Source organism: Triticum dicoccoides, chromosome 6A, assembly GCF_002162155.2.
Source record: "Triticum dicoccoides isolate Atlit2015 ecotype Zavitan chromosome 6A, WEW_v2.0, whole genome shotgun sequence".
Lineage (NCBI taxonomy): Eukaryota > Viridiplantae > Streptophyta > Magnoliopsida > Poales > Poaceae > Triticum > Triticum dicoccoides.
Genome location: NC_041390.1, coordinates 9,191,643 through 9,201,906, shown reverse-complemented (window position 1 = coordinate 9,201,906; position 10,264 = coordinate 9,191,643).

The following is a 10,264-nucleotide window of genomic DNA, read 5'->3' as shown; positions in this document are numbered from 1 at the left end:
TGTGTGTGATGGTGACTTTTGACGTTTCACGATTGGTTTGATATATTTTCTTGCGCACCACGGGTTGTTGGAATGTAAATTAATTGGTGTTTCCCTAGTACAAAAAGTAATAACGGTGTACATCACCTCTGCAATTGTTTGGACTTCAATAACTAGTACTATTTGATTGGAGCATGGTTAATAATACATCCAACAATCAGCTATAAGGTATTGCTATGTCATCTTAAATATGTACACTATTAATAATGAGCCAATCTTATAGTCTCACAAAGTGTTTTGGGGCTCATGCTGCAACTAGCTACTAATCTACAGCCAGCTCCTATTCTCTCTCATCCTCTCTCTACAGGCGGCAAAGCCAGCGTCCGAGCGGGGAGGAGGCGGCGGCGAGGGGGGCGGGGAAGGGGTAGGGAGAAGAGAGGAGCTGGGTGAGGATGCAACTTTGGAGCCGGAGCACGACGGCGGGTAGGCGCCGGCGCCGGCGCCGAGCGGGTGGCTAGTGGCGGCGCGGTTGGTGGTGAAAGTTGGCGAGGGTGTTGATGGTTTGGGGCTGGACTCGTGTGTCGTATCTCTCACGTGACATTTGATGATGGGATGGGCTGGAGTTAGACTACAGTGGTTAACTGATGAACTTAGATGGCTTTTTTCTCTTATAAATATAGCCATGTTGGTTTTCTTCTTCTTTCTTTCTTTTTCTTTGTGATTTCAGTAACATAAAATGATATCCCCTGGTCACATGTTGCCGTCAATGGAGATTGAGTAAAGGCCTGGCACTAATCTGATTTCCATTCAAAGAAACCATTGTGTCTTGCAAACAGGTCAGTTGGCGCTAGCTCATGGTTCATGGTTGCATGCCAAAACCTTAATTATTACTCTTTGTTTACAGATAAAAATAATAGCAGAGGAACTGCACATTGCCATCATATATGCACCCCACATTTGATAAATTTTCCCAAAATACAGTGTGACATGCTGTTGGACTAATTGATGGCAAACTTGGCAAGAATTTTACTATTTTTTTCATCAAGAAACTCAGAGTCAACCCATGCAACACACCAGGTGACCAGGTGTCAGGGGAGGACGAGAGCTCAGCAACAGATGTGAGCTCGAGAAGCGCCTCAAGGTCCCGCAAAGCCATGGTAGTGAGCCAATTATGGAGGAGTGCAGATGCCCTTGGCAAGGACAACAAGGCTGATAAATGGATGATTTTGATGCATATATTTATTGAATCATCAAGGTCAACACCAATATGTAGTGTTTGATGCCATGCTTCTCGCTACTGTATTGTATCACCGTGTTCTCCTCTAAACAGCTGCGTGATGTTTCATTATCATGCTACTTGCTGTACGCCTGGTTCATCATGTTATCCACCGAGCACAAGTGTCCTCTTTCCAGGTGTCTCCTATTCCCTGATGCTTTGAGTTTCACATCCTCATCCTCGGCCCTTCTCATCTCTCTGTATTACTACCGCCTTTGGCTAGACGGTGCGGTATATATGCGTTTGCATAGCTGCATGGTGTCATGTTGATTGGTGGGCATATACTCTTTCTTCGCATCGCTTTGATGTCATTTCTTGCGTACCACCGGTTGTTCGAATGTAAATGCATTTGTCATTCGCTACAATAATAATAATGGTGCATATCTTTTGTAGTTGACTGGACTCGAATAGTTGGTACTATTTGATTGAGGTAAATACACCGCAAGTCATAGAACTTGCACGCGACGGTCAGTTTGATGCATAAACTTGTAAAATACGTGTTTTTGATCATCTAACTTGTCTTTCCGTTCATATACGGTGTTTTCTACCGTACCATGTGCACGCAAAAAAAACATGGCAGGGCCCCACTATCAGGGGATGAGGCAATGGGTAATCCGCGTGCACTGTTATTTTTCAAAAAGCACCCTTGCATTTTATTTATTTATGCACAAAATTCTCAAATAAAATGAAAAGTGCTAGAGCAGCAGCAGGATTCAAACACACGCCCTGCTAACTTAGATAGCCACTTGACCTCCTTACTATTGACGTTTATAGAGCACAATTAGCTTTATATAAGATAAACCGTACGAGTTAAAGTAGAAACCAAACGAGAAAAGGGCAAAGCACCGGTTCTAACCTATGACCACATAAGCTCGCCACGTGTGCGAGCGCCAACCATCTGGCCACATTGACATTTAAATAGATAAACACAATTTCTCTTATGTATTATTTCTTTCTATTTAAGAAACTTACTTATATTCTCGATAAACTTTTTGGACAAATCAACTAGATTTTGTTTGAATTCAAGTAATTTTAAATTTAAAAATCTAGATAGGAAATATAGTGCAGACTGAGTGTACATATTTTTTGGACAAACCAACAAACATTTTGTATGAATTCGAGTAATGTTAATTTAAAAATGTAGATAAAACAAAGTATAGTGCAGAATGAGTGCACGTATTTTTTGCACAAACCAACAAACATTTTGTATGAATTTGAGTAATTTTAAATTAAAAATGTAGATAAAACAAAATATAGTGCAGAATGAGTGTACGTATTTTTTGCACAAACCAACAAACATTTTGTATGAATTCGAGTAATTTTAAATTAAAAATGTAGATAAAACAAAATATAGTGCAAAATGAATGTAATTTTTTAATTCAAATAATTTTAAATTTCAAAATCTATATTAAAGAAATCATAGGTGAAAATGAATGTATGTAAATTTTCGGACAAAACAACTAATTTTTTGATTGAATTTGAATAATCTAGATAAAATAAAATAAAGTTCATAATGAATATACGTAAATTTCTTTCATACAAATAAACGTAATTTATTATGAATTCAAAAATCTAGCTGAAAGAAATTATATGTGAAGAAGAATGTACATCTTTTTTTTTGACAAATCATCTAATTTTTTGTTTGAATTCAAATAATTTAAAATTTGAAAATAAGATAAAAGTAAATCTAGTGCCCAAGGAATGTACATATTTTTTGGGGGCAAATCAGAAAAATTTTGTTTGAATTCAAATAATTTTAAATTTGAAAATCTAGATAAAAGAAAATATGGGTCAGAATGAATGTACATATTTTTTGGGGGACAAATCAACTAATTTTTATTTGAATTTGAATAATCTATATAAAAGAAACATAGTTAACAATGAATGTACGGAAATTTCTTTCAAAGAAATCAACGAAAAGAAATATAGCTAGACAAAAGAATATATAGTGCAGAATGAATGTACCTAATTATTTTTCGAACAAATTATCAGAAATATTGTTTCAATCTGAATAATTTTAAATTTGAAAATCTAGAGAAATGAAAATATATTCAGAATGTGCACCTTTTATTTTAGAGGTGATATACCTTAGTAGTCCAAATGAAATACCAAGTACGATCAATTGCGGTGGATAGGTCGCTAGCCCCATTCCAATTGGTCCTTGGTTAGAACTCGCTCGTCCCATTTTTTCCAGCCCAATATATTTACAACTTACACTGACCGTAGGACCCAGGCACCCAGCGGACAATTATTGTTGGAGTGCTTTTGCAAAAAGTAAAAAAGAACGAGCGTGTTTCCAGAAAAATCATCACGTGCACTAGCCACTGACAATAGGCCCAATATATTTACAACGTACACTGACGGTCGGACCCAGCGGGCAACTATTGTTGGATTGCTTTTATAAAAAGTAAAAAGAATGAGGGTGTTTATTGAAAAAACGCCAGCCATTGGTGTGCCATGTAGGCAGCGAATACACCTGCGTATGGAAAATGTGACCGTATTTACACGCCCGCACAAGTTAGATGACCAGAAACATGTATTTTACAAGTTTATGCACCAAACTGACCGTTGCACGCAAGTTCTACTAGTGTATTTACCTCTATTTGATTAGAGGATCTACATATGGTTGGATGCTTTTACAGACTTGATAATTAAAAGGATCAGTTATGAATAGTATGGAAAAAGTACTGATTCAAATAGTAAGTATTGCTACTCTACAGCAGCTGATTTCTTTTTCGTGTGTGTCAATGCAGAAACTGAACATGGGTTCGAAATTTGTGCAAATGAAAGTGTGGTTTGTGTCTATGCTGTAAAAAAATGAAGGTCAGATCTTGTTAGGTAAGAAGGAAAGTATGGATAAATGTCGATGTTCTGTTTTTGAGCAATACATCCAGCCTTTCAGGTTGTATGGCCGTCCATTTTTTAGATCTGGATGTTTCTGGCCGTTGGATGTGTTGTTGTTTTCTTCAACCTTCCAGGCATGTTAGAATTCCTGGCCCAACTGTCCTGGGCTACTGCTCTCAAAGATAAATCTGAGACCAGGCCTTTTCTCATAACTGATATATGGACTACGCGAGAAAGGCCCACCGGTCGCTAATCCAGGAAAAAAAAACTCTCGACAGACACAACCAGCTGAATCGTTTCCTATATCAGAATTCACACTTGCTTCTTTTATTTGCAAAAATAAAATAAAAAGGAAATCGTTCTAAATCAACCGGTTGATTTGGTTGTTAGGCTGGTCACAATGGGAGGAACTTAGGAGTAACATCACACACTCCAATATAACTTTGCTTATGTGTCACATATTTAATGAACAGAGAGGTGCTTGTGGTAACTAGCTAAGTTACCGGAACATCACACACTCCAAGAAATAATGAGTCTATAACATAATAAATACATTGTTGCATGACACTATATAGATGTTCCTACCCACTGTGGAGATAGTAACATAGTCTAGGGAAGTGCGTAAATTACTAGACTATGTTTTTGCCCATTGTGACCAGCCTTACGTCCGCCACCTCTCCCGTTTGACATGTGTCGCTTGGGGCCAGCTTATCCTCTCGTAGCCTCGTCTCCACGACGCGCAGCTCTCGTCCACACGTCCTTCGTCTAGATCCATTCTTCTCTCACCCCTGCGCCGCGCACTTCTCTCGCACCGCGCCACCGCCCACTCACTCCTCCGTGCCAAAAACTGGGTGAGGAACGACGGCGACTACCGCATGCTCCATCTCCGCCGGAGCAGCTCCATTGCAGCATCAGACGTCGCCCGACGCGAGCTTCATCGCAGCAGCCTGTCGATGTCGCGGCATCAGATGTCGCCGTCGCATGCGTGCGGTGGTGTTAAAGTGGAGCGCTCGTCGGTGGCTCGCCGTCAGGCACCGTCGATGTGCTGCGACGCAGCGCTCGCGCGGAAGCCCAAAGCTCGGTGATGCAAGGAAGCTTCACCGGCGGCTGCAATGAAGCTTCACCATCGATTCCCGGAGCTGCAATGAAGCTTCACGGCGCTGCAATGGAGCTTCACCGGCGAGCCCTGACATGCGGTGCGAGCATGCGGTGCTGCGTCCCTACGCCGACGTCGTCGTTGCTCTTGTTGATCTCGTTGACCCGATCCAACGGTTGTCATGGGATGATGAATCCAACGATGCGCAACCCGGCTGATTTCCCGGATGATTTGTTAAATAATACCCACGTTATTTAAGCTTTAAGGTGCTAATATTTAAAAAAAGTAACATTGCCCAATAATGGAGGCAAATAAACTCCAACCGCATATAATTTATGTTTCACGTTCCTTTTAGTTTTTGCAGATTTCATTTTCATTCAAACCCATGCAAAAAGATTTTTTCTAAGTGGAATGTGAAATGACTATTGTACCGGTGCACCTTAAGTCCCATTTAAGAAAAAAAGTATGTTTGGAGAGAAACTCAAATCATTAGTAAAAAAACAAAGCTTTGATTGAGGCCAGAAAAGAGCATTAATCCCGGTTGCATTACGAAGATTTTTTTTTTTAACTATGATATATTTTATAGCATTTTCGAAAACTATAGCATGATTTTCTTAAAATCAAAAGTAGTAGCCCATCGGCCATCTCTTGGCCGAATTAGGACTTTTCGGCCACAGTTAAGCCGAAGTAGGACTTTTCGGCCACACTTAGGCCGAAGTAGGGTTTTCGGACATCTCTTGGCCGAAGAGGTGGGGTACTGGCCGAAAAGGCACTTTTCGGTCAAGTCTAGGCCGAAATAGACTTTTTGGTCAAGTCTAGGCCGAAAAGTACTTTTTGGTCTCGTGTAGGCCGAAGTTGCATGGCTCATACATTAGGCTGAAATGTATTTTCTCGCCACTCGTTTCCATCCAACACCTTCCCGCCATATGTTCCCGCCACCCGTTTCCCACCAACCCCTTCCCGCCAATCCCTTCCTGCCTTATTTTCCCGCCAACCCTTTCCCGCCATACCGCAGTTATTCTTTCCCGCCATTTTTCTCCTCCGTGTCTATAAAACCCCCTTCAGGCGGAGGTGGATGAGCATTCCAGTGTAGTGTAGTCGAGATGTCCCATTATCCATTCGATCGTAGTTTTCACCCTGGGATGAGCAGCACTCTTCTGAGTCTAGCTACCGATTTCATGATGGACAATAGGATAGTTCCATGGGACGAACTCACCGGTAGTGACACCATAATGAATGAGTTGGCTCACCAATTACGTAGGTCTGGGTGGCCTGAAAGGACCTATGAGGAGGTACGTAAAGCACTTCTTAGGTTGCATGAAAGGTGGAAGAAGGTAGTGGAGCCGAAGAGTGAAACTTTCAGAAGGACTGCAGCAAAGAATACATTTTTATGGACTGAGGAGAGCGAGGACGACGATGATATCTTCATGCCGCCGCTTCCGGGTTCTGCATCGTCGAAGGGCAAGAGTTCTACATCGTCCAAAGGCAAGAGTTCTGCATCTTCGAAGGGCAAGAGTTCTGCATCAACCAAGGGCAAGAGTTCTGCATCGACGGAGGGCAAGAGGACCGCATCATCGAAGGGCAAGAGGGCTGCATCAACGGAGGATGATGATGATGACTTCATGTAGTATGTAAGATGTACTCCAGTTGTACCGTTTCATTCAGATGTATTGCACAAGTTTGTATTGTATTATTGTAGGGCATTATTAGTTTGTATTGTATTATTGTAGGGCATTATGTTCTATCTGAATTTCAATTTGTAGTATGTAAGATGTATTGCACAAGTTCAGCCGCACCGTTTAATTCAGAGGTACTTGTATCTTAATTATCGGTTGTAGTCTATTTGGAAATGTAACTGGAATAAGAATGCGAATTAATAGTAATATGTCTCTCGCATACATAAAACAATATATGTCTCCTGATCAGATAGAAGCAAGTGCGATAGTAACACATACATGAAGCATGTCTCATACATAAATACTGACACACAACTGCGAATAGTCTGAAACTAACATAGATAATGAGTCATACATAGATAGATAAGCATATCACTGCGGGGGACGACGACGAGTCTGGGTCTTCCTCGGGCGAGGACCGGAAGGCGATAAGCGATGAGGCGGTGGATGAGGATCGCGATAACCACGACCATAGTTAACCTCGTCTGTCACGGTCTGTGGCTCCTGTGTCGGTAGTGGTGGTGGAGTGTGAAACACTGTCTGCGAGAAGCCATAAAAGTTTGTAGCTTGGTCATCATCCTCGCGGTTGCCCTCAAAGTACAAAGCACCACCACTAAGGATCGGTGACTGCTCTGAATGCATGAACGGTTGCGACTGGTTGCCACCTGCGGTAAAGTAAAACATGTAAAATTGATACAAATGCATGAACGAAGCACCACCAGTAAGCATCAGTGACTGCTGAGAATGCAAGAACGATTACTACACTGTTGAAAAGAATGTAGTGAGTAGTGTTACCTAGTTCCATCTGTTGATGCCAGTAAGCGCTCCCTAGCTGTGAAGGAGGTGGCTGATGCCAGGAGGAGCTCCCTGGCTGTGAAGGAGGTGGCTCATGCCAGGAAGAGCTCCCTGGTTGTGAAGGAGGTGGCTCATGCCAGGAAGAGCTCCCTGGCTGTGAAGGATGAGGTTCTGCATGGTGCACAGAGGGTCGTTGTTCTGAATGGTGCACAGAGGGTTGTGGTTCTGAATGTTGTATAGAGGGACGTGGCGGACGATGTGCTGGAGGAGGAAGTGCAACATCCGAAGACCGTCTACACGTAACAGCTGCATAAATCCCGTGTAGCTTGTCATCAAGACGCCTCAACCATGAGACGCCCTCTCGCGGTGGGATAGTTTCTCCCCTCTGAAAGCGCCGCATTAAAGCGGAAACCTCCTCTCGCGCCTGTACTATCAAGTCACCCTGTACACGAAGAGTTAACCAATTATATCCTCATTGTATGATAGACACCACGAATAGACAGCCAAGCGAATATGTCCAGATTAACAAAAGACTTAACATATGAGAACGAAGGCATTTACCGTGTGGTGTCTGGTTCCCACAACAGAGGCAGTTGGGTACATATCGCTGGTGAGAGGGGCTTCGATCTGATCAGGAGCAGCTGATGGAACCAAGTAGATCCCCGTTGTATGCCGGTAACGCTGCAGATACAACCCGAACATTTCCCAGTTAAAGGGCCGAACCTCACCCCAGATATTTGTCGCGGCGGTAGTCCATTCGTCAACGTAAGGGGAAATGCTCTTAAGCCAATAAGCCATGGACTTGTTTCCTCCTAGGCGACTGTCCCTGAGATTGACATGCGCGATACATGATTAGGTATATTATGAATGCAGAGCTGACAACTAAAATAGTATTAGTACTTACTTGTGCACGTGTTCTGGCAAGTGTGGAATATCTAGAATCTCAGGCTCTTGATATAGACCGAACGGTCTCATCGCCCTATGAAGAGACATCTCCTCAACCGTCACGTCGAACACCAACTTGGCCTTGGTCATCCAAAAGTGCCGATCTCTAGTGCACAATCCAGAAATCCCAACTGGGTACCTCGATGATATAGCCTGAGGCGAGTATGGCTCCCAGATAACTTGATCCTCGTGCAAACTATCAAACTGCGCCGTGAAGGACGGGTAGCATCCCCTAACCTGACTATGTGCAAACTGTCTTTGTGCATGACAACAAATAAGCATTAGTAAGATTCCATTAGTAATACTATGGAATGGCAAGAAATAATTGAATTAATTATTACTTAATATAAAAGTACCTCTCGCCGTGCCCAAACAGATCCCATAGTAGGTAAGTCGCCGATAGCAGGCACATAAGCCCTGACATATTACAAACTAAAACATAGTCCTGACATATTACAAATTAAAACAGTCCTGACATATTACATATTAAAACCCACTACGACACATTATATAGCTTGTGAGTTATTTCTTCCTCGTCCGCCCCTTCGGCCTCGACTGCCACGACCACGTCCACCTCTTGCTCCTGTTGTCGCAGCCGTCGATGTGGAAGCACTCGTCGATGAGGAAGCACCATCTTTGTTCAGGTCGGGACAATATTTCATCCTATGCCCATAAGCCGCGCATAACAAACATTGTCTGGTTGCTCCACCAGCTTCAGACTGGTCCATATCGTTTCGGATGCGACGGGTCTTTCGTCTGCCCCTACTTGTTCGCCGAAGGTCTAGATGCGGGATGTATACTCTCTCACCGCCGTTTACCTTGTTGAAATTGCCGACAAGTCTAAACCCTGTCATCTCGCCTGTCCAGGTGTTGAGCACTGCCTCTTTTAAATAGTATGGGGACATGAAGGAGATAGCATCCAACTCAATCTGGCCACAGGCAGCTAACACATGAGAGCAAGGTAGGTGCAACAACTTCGGTTTGTTGCATGTACACTCACACGTTGGATAAAATTCCGTTCCAATTTTTACCTCGTGTGTCTTCACCTCATTTCCAAAACCAAAACCATCTGTAGGAAGCTGAACCTCATACCTCCTTTCTTGATTCCCTATGAGTCTGACAGTGTGCTTCTTTGCTTTCTCTATCTTCTTTGCCATGTATTCCATGACACGGCTACAATAAGGTGTGTTCTGATTATCTTCAATATGCTTCTTTGCTAACTCGTGCCTTTCTATGAAATATCTCAAAGTGCCATGGAATACAGCCTCCACAATAGCTGTGAGTGGCAATGCTCTATTCCCTCTCAGCACAAAGTTATACACTTCTGCAAGATTGGTTGTCATGTGGCCATACCTAGCTCCATGTGTGTCATGCAGCAAAGATCAATTCACTAGAGGCTCTTTCTCTATCCACTCAGAAAAATTCTTTATTGCCCTTCCCTTCTTTCACTTAGTTTAGGAGGGTCAATTGCTGGCAAGTCACAAAGTCCTACTGGCTCCTCTAGCTCCGCGATGAGTGCTGCTAATTTAACCTGATCTTCTTCCATTTTCTTCCTCGCACGAACCTGCTTCTTAGTAAACTCATCTAGTTTTGACCAAATAAATTCATATTTGCGCTGCTGGCTCTGCTTGCATAATTTTTTGAACAAGTTCA